This window comes from Manis javanica, chromosome 1 (assembly GCF_040802235.1).
Source record: "Manis javanica isolate MJ-LG chromosome 1, MJ_LKY, whole genome shotgun sequence".
NCBI classification, from domain to species: domain Eukaryota; kingdom Metazoa; phylum Chordata; class Mammalia; order Pholidota; family Manidae; genus Manis; species Manis javanica.
The window spans coordinates 40,644,099-40,664,118 of NC_133156.1; the positions used below are offsets into that span (position 1 = coordinate 40,644,099).

The window sequence follows — 20,020 nt, forward strand, 5'->3', positions numbered from 1 at the left end:
TACCCATGCAAGCCATGCTTGTGAACTTTTTTATTTCTAATTCAAACTAATGAAAAATTGAAAGGAAATGAGATATTCCATGAGATTTAGCCAAACACTGAACAAGTCTTGTAGAGTCTGACTGCATAATTAGTTATGGATGGCTTTTGGCAAAAGCCTCTACTGAGATTAAAACACTGCCTACCTGTTCCTAAAAGGTGGTGGTGGGCACTGGGGGCCTCTGGTGGGCTGTGGCATTGGCCTCTATTGTCCTGTTCATAATTACCTAGGAGATGAATTTTTTTTTAAGTCTAACTGCAGTATATGAGCTGTGCTGAGTTTGGGGTATTTTGGACAAGTCACCAAGGATCATATAGGGAAGGGAGGAAACTTTTATATTAGATTCTGAAATTATTTGTGTATGTGCATATACATATATATTATCTCATTATCTATATATGTATATGCACATACATTTATGGAGTTGGCATAGAGAGGCAACATTTGTGAATGGGAAGCATGGAACAGCAATCATGGAATGGTTATAACACCTTTCTTGTGTGGAGCCGAGTATCTCACATGTATTTGTCTTATCTTCAATATCTCAAATTATTTTGAATAACGACCCCCTCGAGTGTCTGCATCTAACCATACCTTGGTCCTTCTGTGTGTATAAGAGAGAGTTATCTGAGCTTACTATTCTCTTTCTTCTAGCCAGTGGGTAGTTTGGTAGAATTTCATGTTAAGTAGCAAAAGCCTGTGGGTTACATCCAGTTAGCTTTGCTTTGTCATTTAGATTTCATACATCTTTCTGGCATGCAAACTATCAAGAAAATTGGATGCAAGCTCATTGCTAGCAAGCCTGTGAGTGTTAGCATGCCATGCTCCAGCCACACTGAGCTTCCCGGGGTTCCTCTGAACATCTAAGCTCTTTCAGGCTCAGGGCCTTTGCAGGGCTGTTCTCTCTGCCTGATATGGTTTTTTTCTGCTCTCTTTCCAGCTAACATCTCAGATTTCAATTTAAGTAGCTCTTCTACCCAGAAGACTTCCCTAACTCTCCCTACACCTCCTCACTCTGTGCGCACTCTGCTCCTCTACACTGTGCTTTTACAGGGCACCCTGGCCAGTTCTCTCACCATGTGTCTGTGTCTCTGTTTGGCTGGCTACTATTGTCTCCTACCACACTATAGGCCAGGGACAGTTTCTGTTTGGTTCACCACTGCTTCCCCAGCACCTAGCAGGTGCCAGGCATATGGATGCTCATAGTTGCTGAATGAAAGTTCCACTAACAGTAGATAAGTATTACCTAGAAACGTTTCACTTCAGAGATGAAAAGACCTTAGAGGTCACAGGAAACTAACCCTTGAAGACACCAGATCTATGTTAATCAATAGCATTTTTGTTGTTTTGATTCTGTTCTATGAGTGTGCCACCACTTATTTTTCTGGCAACTGGCATTTGGTTTGTTTCCAGTTTCCGGATGTAATAAATAATGCAGCTTTCAACATTCTTATATATGTTTCTTTGCGCACATTTGCAACAATTTCCTCAGAGCATATGTCCAAGAATGGATCTGCTAAGTAATAGGATACGCATATCTCTATTTTTGTAAGATAACACCACTTAACTTTCCAGAGAGGCTGCTCCCATCACCACTCCCAGGAGCTGGATCTGAGCGTTCCTGTTGCTCCACTTCCTTGGCAACATTTGATTTGAACAGATTTCTTAACATTCACTAATTTTGTGGGTGCGAAATAGCAGTTTCAATTCTCATGAGTCCCATCTGTTCAGGCCAGAGGTTGCAAGCCAGCTGTGCATGGCTGAATGAGGCCTGCAGTCTGGATGCCATCTGTGGATGTGTTTTATTTGACTGAAGGGTGTTTTTTGAACCAAAAAATTGAATTAGTTGCCAACGATTGAAAATTGGAATTGTTCACTTAAGAATCTGGGTTTCTGTTTGTTTGTTTTTTCTTTTCTTGAGGGAAAAAATGAAAAGACATTGCTACATGGGTTCCATATTCACACATGACAACTGGTGGTAGCTGGGAAGGGCTGTCTCTGCTTCTCAGCTGAGGATATGCCTGGCAGTTGGCCATGTTCCCTCCTATAGCCAACCTCTCACTTTGGGCCATCTTAGTTTCCTGGCTCCATAGGTTTTTAGATTGTCTGCTCTGTTTTGAACCTTTATTAGACAGAGAAAACCCTCAAAAGTGGGCAGTGGTAGATGGGTACCCCTCCACCCAAGCCTGACCAGGGATCGCCCTGAACAGCCCAGCACTGGACACATGGCTCCAGATAAACACTACAACAGCTGCTGAGCTCAAGGCCACTTCCTCCCTGAAAGCTTTGCCTGTTCACTTCCCTGTGCTGAGGGCTGCCTCCCTTCCCTGCCCCTTCCTCAGATGTGATCTTCCCTGACTTTCCACTTGCTGAGTCCCTTTCTCGGCACTATTCTTGAGCCACCTGTTTCTTCCCCCATGTATTATGGTTACTTGTGGACTTGCCCCTTTCCTCTCTTTTGCTGAAAGCTCCTTGAGGTTTGGGACCATATGTTTACATGTCTGTTTTTTCAATGTTTGTTTATGTTCCTTCATGGTACTTTAAGTGGTAGCTTGCACATGGAGGTTTCATTCACTCATTTCAACAAACATTTACTAAATTGCTCATATGCCAGGTATTGTGCTCAGCACTAGGACTAGGAGATGCCATCATTGCCTTCAAGGATCTGGCAGTCCCCTGGGGGAAAGGACCAGATTTGGTCATTCATTCATTCATTCATTCATTCATTCTTTCAAACAACAAACTTATGTTGAGTGCTCACTAAGGGCCAGGCACAAGGTTAGGTGCTGGGAAGCAAAACGTGACAAGATCCTTGCGTCATGAAGCTTACAGACTAGTGAGGGGACAGATGTTCACTTGCCTATGACTCAAGAAGCTGACCTAGTCTGGAAGTTGGGCATGGGAAGGCAAGATGAGACTTGAGCTGATTTGAATGATGACTAGAACTTAACCAGAGGAAGGAGGGACGCAGAAAGGAAGAGTGGAAACACGTCCCCTCAGAAGAGTCAGCCTGTGTGAAAGCCTTCTGGTAGGAGGGAGAAGGCTCAGCTCACAGACCAGGAAGCAGAGTGAGTGTGGCTTGAGCCCAGAGTGTCTGGCACAGGACAGTGGGAGCTGAGGCTAGAGATGTAGGTAAGGGCCAAACCCCAGCTAGAAATTAGTGCAGCCAAGTGTTTAGGTGTTAAAATAGAGGGTCATACAATCGACAGATTTGGTTGTTGATTGAATTAATGCATGGGTAAGTGAATATATGGATGACTGTTCTAGAAACTTGCCATCTAATAGGGAAGACCAACAGGATGCCTGCTAGATGGTGTGTTGCTGTCAGTTAATTAGGAAGGAGCAGAATGGCTGCTGAACGCTTGAAAGACCTGCAAATTCTGCACTAGCTACAGGAAGAAAAATCCCATGAGCCTGGAGATTTATTAAAGATGGATGGCTTTTGGCCCTCACATCTGACTGGAAATGGAATAGCCTTCCCCAGGCTTCTATAGTCCCTGAAAAGAAGAGGATTGTTGCCTGAGGAGGATTAGTTGAAATAGGTCCATAATGAGCCAGCCCTAAGTCATTGACAGCACTTGGCACTTAACTACAAGGAGCAAGTCCTATTTCTTAAGCGCTTGCCTTACTAGCATATCTCAAGGCTTCTGAGGCGAACAGTCCTAACAAGTAGATTTTTTTCTCCCTCTGCTTCACTGAGGCTGACCAAAAGCTTCTTGCCCCTGAGTTGATATTCTAGGCCACGCTGGTGGCAGAGCTCTCTCAGCACACTACTGAAATCTAAAGCATCCTTGGGGAAAGCTCCCCTTTGACCCAGTGCCACTCTGAAGAGTGGAGGAACGTTTCCCACATAGAGTTTATTACAGCTGATTCCTGAAAATTACAGCTAAGAAGTGTGAGACCCTGCTGCCCTATGGCTGGGTTACTCATTCATTCTCTTGTTGTTAATTTACCAGGTGCTCAGAAAAGAAGCCTCCTGTCACCCTGATACTTGGTGGCACCCACCTCTGTCCCTTTGCTCACTCCTTACTTCTGCCTGGAATGCCCTCCCTCACTTAAAGGGCTGTGTCGTCCACAAATAATACCAGCCCACAATCTACATCTCCTTCCTGACCTGCCCATAACTCTTACCAATTACTCATGCATTTTTTATGATTGTGTCCAGGTTCTTCAACAAGATGACAACTTAGTAGCAGGCTGGTAAGTGTTTGCTGAGTGCGTTAATGACATATAAACCTCAAGGACAAGAACTGAGTTACATCTCTCTTTGCTTCTCCTACTGTTCTGAGTCCATTCATGGGATCATAAGAAACACTCAGTCAATATTTTTGAAACAAATTAAATACACAGAAGTTAGACTGGAAAGCAGTGAGTCACAGAGCTTAGATCATAGAAGATGGAACCAAGTAGCTCTAAGTTAGCAGCTAAGGACTTGGACGTGTTTAGTCATTTCTCGGTGCCTCAATTTCCCCACTTGTAAAATGGGGATTGTAGTAGTGTTCACTTAAACAGATATTTCTGGCAATTGAATAAGAGAATGAGTATACACAAGGCTAACCTGCAGCTAAAATTAGCTGCCAAGGAAGCTGGGAACAATTGAATTGCACAGAGATGTTAAGGTTTGACTACAGCTTCAGGACTATAGAAGGAAGCAAAAACATAGATGGCTATGTTGGAGCTTAGAATTGACCTCAAAATATGAGGCCTGCAGGGACCATTCCAAGCTGAGTGTAGACCCTTAAAAGATAGTGTAGGGGACACTAGAAGGTGAAACAAAGCAGCATGGAGCAGACGGGTATTTCCAAATTCACACCCCTCCTAGTTACTCCCTTTTCTTCTTTTTCCATTCTCAAAGAGCAAAGTTCGATAGCCTTTTCATTTGATGGGAGCTTACTTTGGTGGTCCTTGTTCAGTCCCACTTGAACCCTTGCTAATCTCTTTTTTTTAGGGAGAGACTTCCTCTCCGGCTGTGGTCCTTTGACAGACTGTTGTATGTTACAGCTTGAATTCAATATCATTGTTCTACTGTTTATTTTTATGATCATCTTTTATTTAAGTAATACTGGTTTTTCTATTAAGATTTCCTTTTGCATTTATTTTTAGCAAAAAAAGGGGAAAAGGTGATTACCAATTAGGACAATATTCGTAAAGGAGGTCCACAGTTGAATAACATTGTGAAAGTGTGGAACACAAGTGACTGACTAGAAAATCCCTGGGCTGATGGTTAGAAGGGACTGAGTTCTATGCCAGTTCTGGGCTCCTGGAGTTATGCAACTTTGAAAACTCATTTCACTTGCCTGAGCCTCCCATTTCCTGATTGGCAAAGTGAGTAAGTTGGGCATGAGCGAATCACCGTGACTCTGTCTGGCTTGCATATTCAAACATTTGATGGGGGAGGTGTCAGAAAATCCGCCTTGAGGCTGGAGGGCTGGCTTGGCTTGGAAGAATTTGCTTTGCAGGGAGGGGGGAATTGCAAGGCCCTACAGACGCACGGGGCCGAGGATACACAGGGTGTACTTCTTCTCTGGCTGTGTTTATTTATGTTCGCCATCCCAAGTTGCCATCCATATTTTAGGACTAAAAATGTTCATTTCAGACCCCCAAACTTGGAATTGGCAAGAAAATTGACACCAACATGTGGCCAAGTGAACTCTTCCTTATTTCCCCAGATTTCTTTTCCTTATGACCTTGAAATATAATGTTTTCACCTTCTTAAAGAAAATGCCTTAGGCAGGTCCCATTCTCTGCTTTCTTTCTACTATGCTGGTAAATAAAACTTACCAAACTTTTAGCAGGTACCAGGCACTCTGCAAAGCACTTTAAACATATTATATTGCTTAATCTTGCAACAATTTGAAGGGGAATATGTTGCTGTTATCCCCATTTTACAATGAGAAAACTGGGGCTCAGAGAGCTTACGTGTCTTGCTCAATGTCCCATAGCTCATGAAACATAGAAATGGGATTCAAAAAGCGGGCTGTTGGGTTCTAAAGCCCATGTTCTTGAAACCATTATGTTATCATTGTTAGCATTTCTGTATCAGCTTTTTTAAAAATCTTAATGTGAAAACCAATGATTTGAAGATCTAAAATTGAGGGTTTCTTTTTTTGTAACTTAAATGCATTTAAAATATGTTAACAGAATGGAATACTATCAGATTATTAAAATCATAAGTGTGTGGTTTCCTGCTGATGCAGGAAAACATTTATGTGAAATGTTTATGTAAAACCAGTGCAAGAGGGAATGTCCATACTGATTGAGACTCTTTTAAAGCAATCTGAATAGACATTGGCAAACGTCATACAGAATTTGAAAGATGTAGAAAGTTCAAAATTTGGTGTGTTTTAGATTCTTTTTTTCTGCAAGATTACTTAACTTCTAAATATACAAATTTATACAGAGGAGTAAGGTAGCTCTTTAAAAAAATATGAAATGAGGAATAATTTTTAAAGGAGCCCAGCTGTGGCTAGACCACTGGACTTGAACATTATGGGCCTACCTGAAGTATTTAGTGAGCAGATGATTCCTGTTTGGGACCAGAGTGAATTAAAAATCTCTCATGAACTTCCCACTCCTTTATCATCCTGACTCAGCTTCATTGAATCAGAATTTGTAGAGTCGGTTCTTCTTCCCATCAGTTCATAAACATTTTGGGTAATCAACCTCAAGAAAAATGCCATGTATACATGCATAGACCCAGGGATCTCTGGGCTTAGGTGAAGTGTGTGCTAAAAATCCTTTCTGAAGCCCCAGCTTGGATGCTTGCAGTGAACCTAAAAGCATCTGGGTACCATGCCAGGAAAGCTGGGATGTTCATCCTGGTGGCCTTTTACAATGATATGGGATCTTGAAGGGTTTTACAAAGGACCTTCATGACTGTTTCATCTGTACAACCACCTTCCAGGCTGGAGAGAGTAAATGAAACTGGTTTTCAGAGTGTAGATTCAGGAGCTATTGGCAAGGATGAAAATGCCAATTTTGTTATTTGTTATCTATGTCAAATTTGGCATACTAGTTAATTTTTCTAAGCCTCTATTTCTTTTTCTATAAAGTGGAGATGATGATAGTGTTGGTGATAAGATGAAGACAGTGGTAGCTCATTGGTAGTTGTGAAAATGCAGGGATACATGTCATGTAAACACTTAGCACAGTGCCTGGCACAGAGAAAACCCTAAGCAAACGACGTGCTTAAGATAATGCAGTGGTAATGAGCGGGGCTGAGCGTCTATTCCAGATCATTCATCAACTCTAAATCCACTACTGTTAATTTATTATAAATTGTAATGCACACATTCATTCATTTTCTATCTGCTGTATGTAATCATGTAGATAGATATAATTATATATTTTTTCCCTTCAACATAAATTAAGAAGCTTTTCAGAGAAATTGGTGAAATGGATCAAAAAGTATTCCTTCAATAAATATTATTTCATAGCAAGGTTAAAAATTTGTTCTTAAGATACTGTAAAATTTTGCCATTTAAATGAAAGGCTTTACTGGATAAAGCTTGCTAACAGTTCATGTGCAATAGTCAGTGATTAATCCCGCCCGTCTCTGCCATGCCCCGCCTCCTTGCTCTCTCCGAGGGCCTCCTTCCCCGATCCTGCCCCTGAGAAGGTGAATGGTATGGCTTCCACTGGCGGCCCCCCATCTGTCAGATCTCACTTCCAATATTGCTTCCTCAATCTTCTGTAATCGTAACCCAACCTAACTAGCAGTTTCTCTGCTTTAAATTCTCTTTTATTGTACTTATTTCTGTTTTTAATCATTTTACTCATACCTGTTTTCTCTACCAGACTATAATGGATAGGAAAGGACGGCCCTATATTGCACACTCACACTTGTGCATAACTTTTGGTCAAATAAACAAACGATTTTGTTTGGGCACTGATTCTGTGCCCTGCCCTAGAACAACATGCTGCCCTGTCATCCTCACAGCAAACTTCAGGCAGGTAGCGCTTTATTCATTTATACCCCAAGCAAGCAGAGGGACAGGGACAGGGGTGTAAATGCTTCAGATTATGAGGCAGGTAAAATGGCAAAGGCTCCTCTTTCTGCTGTGGTTTCTCAAGACCCAGGGAACCTTCACGCAGTAAAAGCAAGAGTCTGCAAAGCCCTGAAAGGTTGAAAACAGGATTCGTGAGTTCTCCAATGCTCCAGAGAACAGCAGTCCATTGCTAGTCAGTTAAAGGAGCAATCAACAGAAACCAAGTCCATCTAACTAATGAGAAGCCTGATATTGAGATGTCACTTTATGATCTCCTTCCTCCTAGACTATCTGGATCAAAATTCCAAGGCATTAAGGAATCATTTTCATTTTTCTAGAGAAATCTAAACATTCAGACATTAAAAAAACAATTCATCATTAGAGAGAAAATTAAAATGGGTTTCAGCATTAACGTCTTAATGATATTTGAAATATGCAGATCTTGTTAGAGCAGATGTACCACAAATGGATGGTTTCCAATGTCCTGTTAAAATCTGGGATGCCTCAGAGGCTATAAAAATAAAATTCTAAATGCAATTTTATTCTGGCAAAGACTGAGTAACCATTCTAGATTGGACCAAAATATCTAATTGGCTTGGGCACAGAGGATCAATGGCATTCTCCAATTGGTGAACTTCTTATGTGGAGACTAAATGGAATCATGGGATTGCAATTAGTAATAATTATAGCAATAGTTTCTTCTGCTTGTCTCTTTGCTGAGGCAATTGCCTGTGATGGCTTTGGACTAGCTTGTTCCTGAGTCCAGGAAGGGCTCCAAAAAGGAAGTTTTCCACTCAACTCTCAAATATCCTACTTATGCTTTAAGACAAAAATGAATTGCTTTTAGAGTTATAAATTTCAAACGCTTTTTATTTCTTTTTCCTTGAATTGAAGCACCGGTCTGGGGAAGAACCAAGGGCAGCTACAAGGTGCAAAGCAACTTCACGGCTGCCAGACAGACACCATGCCTAAGGCGGGAACACCAGTAATGATGAATGAGACCAGACTGAGGTTCATTCGCTTGGAAAGGCTGTGAATAAGAAGCCATCACTTATACCCCAGGCCCTTTGCATGCTGACTTTTTTGCTCTTTTCCAGTTCTGGGGTGCTGATGGGAGGTAAATTACCACCTGGGTGTCTGGAGCACATCCCTAGTGAGATGCTATTTTACCCTCCTTCTCCCATCTGATTGCCCAGTGCCATTATTTCCCTCCACTCAGTAAGAGAATTATTTGGTGGAAATATCCACCATGTCATTCCTTTTGTGAGCCCATTCTTAAAAGAGATGTAGAGTAAGATGAGCACCCCCAGGCCTGTGTATGGAAAATTCTAGAAACTCCTCACCCTAGGCAAATTTACACTCTTTGCCTGCCTGATTCTAGGCCTTCTTGAGGCCCAGAAACATAGCAGACAGGGTCAGAGTGCATTTCCAGCTCATCTCGGAGCCCTTTAGAAAGAGAATCTGTCTTGTGAGATTTTTATTCCTCAGAAGTAATAAAAGTAATGAGCAACAATTATATAGCAATTACTGTGTGCCAGCCAGTCAATCAACAGATCTTTCTTCCATGCACACTAAGTTGCCAGCACTGTTTGTGTCACTGGGAGTCAAGCAAGGAAAACAGTGACCCTTATGGAGCTTACTTTGCAGTGGGAAGCTGCAGGTCTGAAGTCCCATATTTGAAGTTCTTCATAGTGAAAAAGGAAGTAGATGTGCTTGGTCATTCCGGGGATCAGGAAGAGGAAGTGGAAATTACAGGGAGGTGGGATAGTTAGGCCAGTGGTTCTCAAGGGTGGTCCTGCATCAGCAGTATCGGGCAGCGTCCCAGGTTCAAATTCTTAGGCTCAGTGCCAGACCTACTGAGGCAGAGACTCTAGGGGTGGGGCCCTTCACAAACTCACCACTGATTCTGATAGTCACTGAAATTTCAGAACCACAGGCTTCCACATAAGGAAGAATGTTCTACCCAGTGGAATTTTCCAATAGCAACCTGAGCTGTCACTGCTGGTAGAATCGAGTTCTCCACTGATGGATATATGTAAACATGATGAAGAAGGTTTGAAGAAACAAGACTTGAAAACGAAATGAAGGTTTTGGACATCAGCATTTCCCACGTTTGCTTAATGATGACATAATTTCATAATTATGAGGTATGACAGGACACCAGCAGAAGCTTGTAAAATATGCACAATCGCACTAAATAAAGTAGATTGCACAAAATGCTCCCAAATGAAATCACTGATGCCAGAAATTGTCGAAAGTTGTTAATGTAAAAACAAAATAAATTCGAGTAATAAGGTCATTTTAATCTATTAATGTGGATGTTGCTCATATCGGATCCTGCCCCCCCAGACAGATGTCTGGTATCAAGGATGGGAAAATCAAAAAAAGCACTGGTGATTCTTCCAAACCTGGAAAAATGTACTCTAGAAAAAGACTGGAGGGAGCAGAATTGTATTTGAAATCTCCTCATCCTTTTCCTTGACTTTTCCAACTCTGTCACATTCTTCTTTCCCTGCAATGATCCATTCTTGCCTGCAAACACAGACCCACAGTTTTCATCTCCTTCCCCCACCTCCCCCTCCCAGTTGCGCCCTCTGTTGCTGCTCCCAGGAGGCCCTTGCCCAGGCCTTTGTAGCCTATCAAGCCCAATCAGCCCTGTGCTTGCCCTTCTGAGTGCAGGGCGTCTGGGGCTCACAGATCTGCGCTGTTGGGAGTTATTGGCTCATCTCCTGGGGAACCTGTTTACCCTTTAACTGGAGGCTTCTAGAGCCAATGCTTGTTGGGGGAAGTCTTAGAAAGTCAGCTTCGGGGATGGCAATAACATTGAGAGACTTTCTCAAGGTCAAACCCCAGAATAAGTCCTTAAATCAGAGTTACCCAGGGTTTTGTTAAAAGTAACTTCTTGGCTTCTACCTAGATGCATTGAATTGTGTCTCTGGAAATGGGCCTTTGGACCTGCCTCTTTAACAGAGTCCCAGAGGAGTCATGTGCTCGCTCAAGACTGGGAACCGTGGGGGCTGGATCTGCTCCCCAGCTGCTGTGGAATCATCCTTCTATGCTCAAATCCAAACTTAACACATCAAATATTCTCCAGAGGGATTCTCCTATGGAGTTCCAGCTGCCTCAGGACTGACACTGAAGGTGAAATATAACCACTGACTTGATCTGAATTTGATATGGGCTGAGGAAAAGATGGGATGTTCTTGATGAACTCCTGTTACTCAAGCAAATTCCTGATCAGCTATCTCCTTGGAATAATAAGTCTATTTGCTTTTTCCCCAGTGGGTCCAGGGATGGGTTGGGGGTGGGGAAACGAAAGGATGAAGACAGGGAGACAGGAACCCTTGATTTTACATGTGAAGAGAGCCATTTATGATCACTTGTCCCTATGATACTTTAGCCTCATTTAGATGGGGATTAACATGATCAAAAGGCAGCCCTCTGGGTTCCTTGGTAATAATCTAAAAATAAGCAAAGCCCAAAGGATCTATTCCTTTCCTCCATTAATTTGAATGAAGGCAAATGGTGCCCAACAGCCTGATTTGAATTGCCAGTGAAGTCGGCATCTTTTTGCTAAGCACTTGCCTGTTAAATTTTGAAGGATGGCATGAGGTGCTTCAGAATGAGCTCTGAGAAAGCTTACTCTGGGCTTGTGGGGCGGGAGAGCAGAGAATGTGAGTCAGTCTGTCTCCATGCAACCTCTTAGAGAAGGAAGGGCTTTAGTGGGATGAGAAGGTCTGGGCAGACTCCGCACTGCTGGGACTGAAGGGAACAGTGTGGCAGAAAGGGGTGAGTTGACAGGAAAGTGGCATTTGCCAAGAAACTTGAGGACACCCCAGTTGTAAATCTGAGGGCACCAACTGTGTCTCAGTCATTAGTACCTTCCCCCATCCTTACACCTTTGGTGGACAATCCATACATGCTGGCTGAACGAGGCGGGCAAACCTTTGATTGGTGGAACATGTAACCAAAGGAAAGAAAGCAGGACCAAGATAGGCAAAGGACAGGAGCTCCCGCCAGGAACTGCAAAGACAAAAGAAAGCGTCCTAGGTGGGGTGTTCTAGTCATTACTCTAAAATTCCATTACTGAGAGAAGTCCCATCAGTCACCAAATAGACAAAGATGGGAATGGCGTTGCTTAAGTGACCTGCCTCCTCCGTCTGGGACGAAAACCCAAGACTTTGAACCTTCTTGTCCTGTTTCCACAGACATCAACAAACTCACTCCTCACCTGGGTGCCCAGTGAATGGTTTGTTGATTTTTCGAACTCAACATGGTTAATTCTGTTGAGTTATTTAAATGTCAAAATTAAGTGGCTGGACTGGAAGATCAATAAAATCCTTTTCAACTCTAAAATTCTGTCATGCATTCTATTATATTTGCAAAGGTCCAAGATTATTGTTTTGTTTTGTCACTATCCAAAATATTAGGGTCCCCAAACCAGCCTAACTCAGTTACAAGTATGGGAAAATCCTGAAAGGTCATCTTCTCTAGAGAAGAGTCAACTGTGGCCTGGCCATCTCTGCTTCAGGAATCAGATGTCTTGCTCTAATGCTAGACTCTCATGAGAGTAGATTTTACCTGCCTGTTATCCACTCATTTTATTCATCATTCCTCTTTGGAGAAACACCTCTCCCTCATTCTCATTCCATGTGGTTATAGTCAGGCTGCCCCACTCCCACCGCTGCCCCCTTAGGGGTGGACACTTGAATAATGTTTAGCCAACTGGAATATTCTGCACCATCTGGCCATGGTGTTTGGTTCAAAAATGAGAGCTTAAGACAGCCTTCTGAGACTCAGCCTCAGGATTTTCACCAAAGCTATTGAGAATGAGACTCCCTCTTTTCACCAGAGTAACTGAACTATGTGGATATAAGCTTGAAGTTGCAGGTGGCCATCCACTCTCAAGGGGAGCCTGAGTCTGAGAATGAAGCTAACATAGCAGAAAGCAAAACTAAAAAATGGAGAGACATGAATTCTTGGTGTCACCATTTGACCATTTGGATCAAGCCATACCTGAAGGTAGGTTTACCTTTGGACTCTTCATTTAAATGAGCTAATGAATTTCCCCTATTGCTAAAGTTTGCTTGAATTGGGTATTTGTCACTTGCAATTGGACATGTCCCAACTAACAGCCACCTTGGTACTCAGGGCAAAATGCAGGGAGAGGAATACAGTGAGCAGTCACATATAACCTGCTGGTTTTGGATAATCGCAACTGGCAGAGGAAAGCAGCTTTAGCAATACAACCCTGCTTGCAGGTAAAATACAACTGAACAGTTTATGCCTAACGTGTTACAATCATAGAGGTAGTATGACATAGTGGGGGTTTGGCAAAACAGAATCCTCAAGTTCTGGAAACTTTGTTAAGAATGCAGATTCCTGAGCCTTACCCACTTGTGTTGATTCTTAGGCTAGAGGCCTGGAATTTGCTTTCTTAAAAGACTCCCGGGGTATGCATTAAAGTTTGAGATCCACTGCACAGTAATGAGAGCTCAAACTTTGAAATTAGAAGCTCTGGATTTGAATGTGGCTTCTGGCATTCCTTATTTCTTGAAAGAGGGATAATGATAGGATTGTGAGGGTAAGAGAGATAACGTATGCACGTAAAGCACATAACTGTGTTTTTATACAAGAAGTATTCAGTAAGTATTGTTACTACTAAAAGCTGAAACTGTAAGAAAAGGGAGCAGGACTAAGAAAGCATACCAGGAGTAAATAAACATTATGTCTGAACTAGGTGGTCCCCAGAATATAGGACATAACGTGGGTAGCACTGGAGGCTCCAGCATCAGAATATCTTAATCTGGTTCTGGTATCTACCAGCTTTCGACTGCTTTCTTCTTCAGTTTTCTCATCTGTAAAATGGGATCAATGGTGGTATTTAACTCACACTTTTTTGGTAATGATTAAGTAGTGAATGCAAAGGACAATAAATAATATTTAACTAGTTTTTTCATGACTATTCCCCCTTTTCCCCTGGCAGTAATACTTTTTCCTTGTGCTTCACACCACACTGCCTTTCTCCTCTGGGATCCTCTTCCATTGGCTCCTGCCCCTGCTCTTGAATGAAGAAATTAGATTCACAGAGAGGGCCTCCCACTCCCAGCTTTGGCTTAGCTGAATCCCCCTAGAAAGGGCTCTAGCTGGGCAGTGGTCAAGGTCCCTGCTTTGCACTGTAGGGACCTGGTTCTTGTGCTAACAGCCTATGTGTTGGGAGAAATGTCTGGAACTTCAAGTTGACATTTGCAAAGTATCAAAGCCCTGAGCATTTCCTCTCTGATAGAGCCTGAGGAAATCTCAGGGTCCTATGTGTTAAGCAAATGCAGAACAAGCTACCGTCACTGGGCTGTAAGTCCTGTGGATGTATGGAGTGCTCTAGCCCAGCTTGTTAGATCTGTGTAGGTACTGAACATTCAAGGGTCTGTTCCATACAATCTTTCAACTGAAAATAAGAAGTCTAGGAAACCACATTACAAGAAAATAACTTGAGCAAAAGGAGTGCGTTTGGCTATGCTGTGCAAGTGCCTGGAAGAGTTTGAAGAAATGTCTGAACCTGAAATAGGAGTTGGACCTCATCTTCCTCACCTATTAAATGAACAGATAACCTTTCATGATTCTTCTAACCTTGATTTTTAAAGATTCTCAGGTTCCAGATTCTATAATATTACTCAAAGTTGCTTCTTTTAGGAAGTCTCCCTATTCCACTGCATTTCCAAGAGTTGGAAACAGGATGGGTGACATCTGCAGCTGAAACCAGGCCATGTTGTTGAACAGTTGGTAAATCTAAGTTGTTCTCTTCTCACTAGAATGGGTGTGGGGTTGCATATTAATTTATAATTACTCATCAAGTAGACAGAAAAAGCTTCTCTTTTGTCAACACTTGGACATACAAATTAGGTAATATTGAATGGGCAATGAATATTTCATTTTCACCTTGCCTTCTGGTGCCCATCACCTTAAATGTGACTAGACTAACATCACAAGTGACTCACACTTGGTTAGACCCCCTCAGACTTGTTGCATTTTGGCCTCAATTTGTCAGCTGAATTCTGTTTCTGGCTATGCATGAGCAGAAGAAGACCACATGAGTTTATGCTGGGGATGAGCTTCAGTGTTTCAAAGTGATCTTTGAAATACAGCAAAGCAAATTCATAGAAATACTAAATCAAAAAAATAGAAATAGAATTTTATATAATGTTCTGGTATGAAAGACAGAAAAATCCCCAGTTGTAAGAAATGAAGAGATAAATCAAAGCCAGGACAAAATGAAGGGCTGGTATTTCTGCAAAATTTCTGACCCACATGTAGGTCTTAGGAGCTGAAGATTGGGGCCTTGATACCACTAGGGTCTAGAAGTAGTGGCCTCAAGCCCTTGCCAGATAGGGAAACTAGAACTGAGCTTCAGCATAAAGCTGTGAGCCTTGACAAGTTGCTTTATCCATGGAATGGCAACTCTAACTCCACATTTGAGTCTAGGAAAGAAGTACAAAAATGTGTCACCTGTCTAGGGCCTTGGTTTAAAAGGTTTGAAAATGGTTTATGCCCAAAAACCAAAACAGTCTGTGCCACATATGGGTATGGTATCCAAATATGTACTATTTATAAGTTAGCATGGACTGCTCAGGTGAATTGAACCCCTGGGGGAAATAGAAGCAATTGTAAAACTGTTTTGTTGGGGTATTTTTACAAGTCAAGACACAAAGGACTCACACAAGGAAATTAACCACCACAAGAGAGAGTCAGCAGGTATAGCCAAAGAATAATTAGCATCCCAAGAATCAGAAATAATAGAAGTGTCTATTATAGAAGAAACTATAAAATGAGAATATTTGAAATTATTAAAGACATGAGAGAAGGAATAGCAAGGTAGAGCAGGGACATGGGACAAGCAACATGATTAATTTTTCCTGCTTATAATGAAAAATGCTGAGATATAGTCAGTATAGAAAGAACAGGAGGAACTCCCATAAGGCTAAGATTCCATTTAAAACCAGAGTGTTAGGAGGTAATATTTCTAACAGATTTTATGGTGGTCAGTCAAAAACTGACCCTATGTTAAGGCAGGGCAAACAGTTCTAAATGTTTCCACTGCTTAAGGGTAACCATTACTTTGAAGAAGAACAGGGCTAATAAATTCCTTGTGTAAATTTATCTTACAGAACATCTAAAGGACTGACCATGGATTGTGACATAACATCTCCACTACTGGATATAGACATCGTGAAACCACATGTCAGCCTACACTCCCCTGACTTCTTACCCTATTCTTGAAATCCTTAAAAACCGAAATCCTAAACCTTAAAGCATGCCTCCTCTCTGAGGTTGCTTGCACTCCTGTACGAGTGTGTGCTGCTTTAAATAAACTTTCTGCTGCTTAAGCCACTGCATTTTGTCTCTGAATTCTTCCTTATGACAAAGACAAGAACCCACCCACTTTCATCACCAGTGGTAAATATCTTTGCCATTTTGCTATTTCACTCAGCTTTCTAGTATTAAACACAATCCTTTTCTCTCTCTCTGTGTGTTTTATTTCAGACCAGTAGGGAAATGGCTGCAGGAACCTCTGAGCAGGGAGGGTCCTGTCACCCAGGTGACCTGGGTGGAACTACAGCTGTTCCATCATGTTCTTTAGCAGCCTGCCAGAAAAATCTCCTTTGCTTTGGGAAGTTCTCAGAACATAATCTTATTCCACCCAATGCTCTGCAGCTCCCCACATTCTGGGGTGGTAGGGTTATAATTCCTGTGCCATGCAGATCAAAGCAGACATTGGATGCCAGGTGATCCTGGCTCTAGGAATTGGTGAGGGATTTGCCATATGCTGAGCAGGAGTTCAGTGAACTTTCCTTTTCTCCCTCTGTTCTTTCTTGCTCTCTGCTGCCTGCATGGCTGCACAAATAAAAGAATCATTTTTCCTGATGCGGTGCAACTTTGACATTCACTTCTACTCTCAGTTTAATGAATTCTTTCCTTACTTGCACTAGTCCAACCTGTTTTCGAATTCTTCCCTGCTCAGAATCAAGAGCCCTCCCCCATCCAGGCTGAGGTTTCACCTGATGGTGGAAGAGCCCTTGCCAGGTGGGACTGCCCGGCAACAACAATGTAATTAAAAGAAGCAGCAGATTTTAAGGACATGTACAAATAGAACTCATCATATGTTGATCAACTGCCTTGCTTTGCCCAGGACTGAGGAATTTCCCAGGACACAAGGTTTTTAGTGTTAAAATAGAGAGTTTCAGGCAACCAGGATGGCTGGTCACTATACTTCATCTGGTATTGAAGAGATTTTAATAAATAAACTATTTACAAACTCATGGACAGGGCTTGGGGAACTCAGTGGGGAAGGTGCAGCACCCTGGACCTAGCAGCAGTGGGGAGCCATTACCACCCTGTCTCGCCTGAGGGTTTCAGCCCTGGCCAAGTTTACTACAGATTTAGTGAGACCAAGAAATGACAATGGAACATTCTTGGGGTAAAAGGGTTTGTACCTGGCTTTATTCTCATGGCAGTAGGTCAAGCACTAGAATCACGCCTGCATCCAGCAGTCTGCAGGTCCGTAACCCACCTCTGTCTCTGCCTCTTCCCAGAGCACTAGGCAGAGCCCTTTATAAAGTGACTCAGTCAATATTAGCTTATTGCCTAGGGTGGGGAAGCAGTAGCCAAGCAGCAGGCCAGTTATATCATCAAGTTGTTTAGGGTCAGGTGAGGATCCTAGCCATAGGATCTTCCATTTTCCCCACATATCCCTAAGCCTGAAGGAGAAAGGAAGGCTGTGGTTTCTGAAACCCAGAGAAATAAGCTCCCTCCATGGCTCCTGACAGGAGCCTATGGTGGAAGGAAACACGCTGATTTCCTCTGGCCTTCCCTCTTGAGTGTCCACTGGGGCCTCCCACTGGCTAAACTCAGCCAAAAGCCGGAAGACAAGGTTGCCCGTTGATATAGGCCATATAGTCAGCCTCCTGAATCACAGCAAGGTAAGGTGGAGGCAGGGTGGATCTTGAGGGACAAATGAAACATTACCAGGACAAGCACACAACTAAGTTGATCATCTGAATGCCTGAATCTGATCACCTGAATGTCTCATAAATGACATATGAGAATTGGGAGAATACCAGGGAGAGAGTTAGGAGAACGGGACCCTGGTGACACATCTGGTTTTTACAATCAGTGTGACTGAGAAAGTTTCTTTCTTTACATCAAACTACTTATCTATTAATTAATTCTGGAAACTTTGTAGAACAAACTTTGCCTCAAGCTGGACATCCACAAATCAAATCCTTTCGCAGGTGTGTATTATTTGGCCTATACAATATTTTAAAATAAATCTGAATGACCCAACAACATAGAAAAAGGCAGAAGAAATCACCTAAGAATCTGGATTTCTAACTCTCTTTTTTATTTCCAGGTGGTGACAACTGCCTTAAGGAGCCAATTTAATCAGCAACCCCCACTCCCTGCTCCCCAGGGCCCCACCTGGCCCACCTCACTCATTTATACTACTTGCCTGCTCCTCCTTAGGAATTCGAATTAGCAATCCTTGAATGAGCTTTCAGCTTTCAGTTTAAACAATCTGTGAAATTTAAGGCATGCCATATTTTTTGCATCTGAACAGAGGCTTTTTGAATTTTCTGATCTAGGTAGACTGGGAAGTTGGCAGGCATTTATTTTTGCGTTTCTTCTTTTACATTTTAAACCCAGCACATACACAGTTTTAGGGAGCATATGGTTCTCCATGAGCATAACTACACTGTTGATTTCTCCTTTCCTAAATTCTCCAAAAGCCCAGTAGAATAAACACAAGCTGCCACTTGGAAAACAATTCTGAGGAAGAGCCCAGCTTGGGTGGAAAAAGTGAGGGGCTCCAAAAAGCTGCCAAGTGAGCACATTGGGGTACAAGTCTCTATGGTTCATAACAACCACGATTGTTTTTCTCTCCCTTTGCATGGTAACGGTGAGCATGCCTTTGCTTTTTCAGCTTGAGACTGAGAATGGAACAAAAGAGGAGAATCTGGTTTCCACAGACCTTCAAAGAAAACACCAGGCAACATTTCACTGGGTGATTGTCCCCGGTTTTACATCTCCTGCCCATAGCCATGGCAGGAGGTAACAGCAAGAAAGATTCTTTTCCAGGTTCAGGGGAAGATAAAACTGAAAAAGTGTGTTTCTCCACAGCCCAGCCCTGCTTCAGAGATGCTAACAGTGAGTATGTGGGCCAAGAACCCTTGAAGTAGGCATTCGGGGAACTGTGCTAATGTTCGCAGAGGGCCGGAGAAGCTGGCGCGGGCCAGCCAGCATTTTGTACTGAACCTGACTCTTGTCACCCTTGAAATCTTGGCTCCCCAATTTCCCTTTCAGCTTCCTCCCAGTGCTTCACTCTATTTCAGCCACTACTGGAAAATGGTTAGGCCAAAGGATTAAAGTGTCGAAAGAAAAAATTCCTAACTTCATTTTGAACATAAACAAGGACTGATTGAATATAAATTGTGAACCTGTATTAATTTTCCTCTGGACAAGATTGGGGTGAATCACCTTTGCCTCAAAGAAAGATGAATGTGTTTTGAGTGCTGCGTGCTGAACTGGCACCTGGCAGAACTGTTAAGGAGCAGTTTGTCTTGACGCCTCCTGTTCCCTTTCTGGGGACCCTGCTGTTGCCCACCACATGCCATCCCTGAGCCTTCCTGCATACCTGGCACCTCCTATTGTCTTTATGCACCTGTCTCATCTGCTGGCCACTGTCGCTGTACCCCTGCCACAGCTTACCTTTCTTCCATGCCGCTGTGCCACTGAGGTTTCCTGCCTGGTAGGATGACCATGGAACTTGGTGTCCAAACTGGGACAGTTTTGAAAGTAAAAGAGCACAATTAATAATTACATGACAACATTTTATATACCCCAGAGACTATATTTGTATTTCCACAGGGGCCTTCTAACCATATTTTATCTTGACACAACAACAGTTTCTAAGGCTTTGGGATTCTGATATTCTGATGTAG

The 20,020-nt window shown here is 42.6% G+C and overlaps 1 long non-coding RNA gene across 2 annotated transcripts; it reads left to right on the plus strand.

Annotated features, from left to right (window-relative positions):
* Positions 1–1,628: 1,628 nt before the first annotated feature.
* Positions 1,629–16,405, plus strand: LOC108395110 (uncharacterized). 2 transcript variants are annotated; one of them, XR_012129180.1, is made up of 7 exons: positions 1,629–4,239; positions 8,922–9,144; positions 9,956–10,174; positions 10,945–11,168; positions 12,905–13,049; positions 14,718–14,807; positions 16,190–16,405. It is a non-coding gene; the product is annotated as an uncharacterized lncRNA (long non-coding RNA). The 2 variants fall into 2 exon arrangements; XR_001852602.3 differs by lacking the exon at positions 1,629–4,239 and having other exon boundaries at positions 8,485–9,144.
* Positions 16,406–20,020: the final 3,615 nt, after the last annotated feature.